We start from the raw sequence: 1,419 nt of genomic DNA, 5'->3' as shown, positions 1-1,419 counted from the left end.
CCTGATGGCTGTAGGTCTGAAGTGTTAGGGAAGGGAAGGCTCCATAGCCCTGGGCTTGAGTTTTGGCTCCTCTCTACTAGCTGGGTGATGTTGGCAAGTCATTTCTCTTTTCTGAATCTTGGTTCTGTCTTTAAAAAATGGAGCCAGTAATAAACTTTCTTACAGTGTCATGACGGGGACTGAATGCAAAGCTCCTAGCCCCACAACTGTATAAAGGAGGCATTCAACTAGTAACAGTTGCCATCTCTTTCACTTTTCCCTGGGCTTGGCCTCAACATGCCTGGGACTGTGAATCCCTGTATTTGTCTTTCTTACTCTTGCTGCTCTGTTAATCTTGCAGGTCTACTTTGAGGATGAGGACAGGACAGAACTATACTGGGTATCTCCTACAAGCACCTTGCTGCAGGTACTGCAGCACCCCAGGTGAGTCACCTTCCAGGATCTGAGTAGACAGGGGAAGATACTCAGGCACCATCCCAGGAGTATAGTCAGGTTCTCATTCCACCACTGATTTATTGCCTCATACTCTGCTCACGAAGCTGTGTGAAACAGCAACCATGGAGACTGGCCCCGCCTATTAAACTGGGCCATTGGCTAACAAGTTGGAGCTTAATGACAGCTCATTGCACCACAGCCATGACACCCCAAATGGGGAAGTGAACGTAGCTGGTCTGAGAAGGGAAAAGCTACCTGGATTTTGTACCTGAAGGCAGCTGGGATGGCCCTCCTTTTCCTGATTGTACCCGTGTCCCCTGATACTGTTATATGGAGAGAGCATTGTCTCTTGAAGTCAGACTCACCATCATTTACTGGCTATGTGACTCTAAGCACACACTGCCTCTCTGGGGCTGTTTCCTTATCTCCAGAATGAGAATAATAACACTGGCCTACATATTTCTCAGGTATTTGAGAACCAGTGAGAGAGTAGGAGTCAAAGTGCTCTTGTGAACTGTACAGGACAGTCCCCCCCCATAAGAGGGCATCTTTGTGGCAGCAAGTTGGATTTGGCAGTTGTCTCTCAGCAGCTTTGAGGTATTCCTGGACTATAAGGGAATGCCCTCAATGGATTTACAAGTTGACTCTTGGACTGCTTTTTCCTAAGCTATGAACAAAGCAAAGAAGATAAAAGCAAATGCTTTTGCACTCAGGCTAAAAGAGCCCACGTGTTAGGGGAAATAGGGTGGTCAGATGTGGTACGAAGTGAGGGTAGAGAGCTGGGTTAGGGCCATGCATGAAGGCCTTGAATGTCCTGCTAAGGAGCGTAAACTTTATCCTGATAGTGGGGCTTAGAGTCCCAGAGGGTGTTTTTTTAGGTAAAATGTACAGAATAATGTATAGATTTGAAGTGTACTGTTCGACAGTGAGGCCTGAAATGGGAGATGGATTGGAGAAAGGTTTAAGAGGCAGATGGGATGGGAA

This window comes from Galeopterus variegatus, unplaced genomic scaffold, assembly GCF_000696425.1.
Source record: "Galeopterus variegatus unplaced genomic scaffold, G_variegatus-3.0.2 Scaffold13259, whole genome shotgun sequence".
In the NCBI taxonomy this organism is placed as follows: domain Eukaryota; kingdom Metazoa; phylum Chordata; class Mammalia; order Dermoptera; family Cynocephalidae; genus Galeopterus; species Galeopterus variegatus.
Note: the sequence above shows the minus strand (reverse complement) of the source record.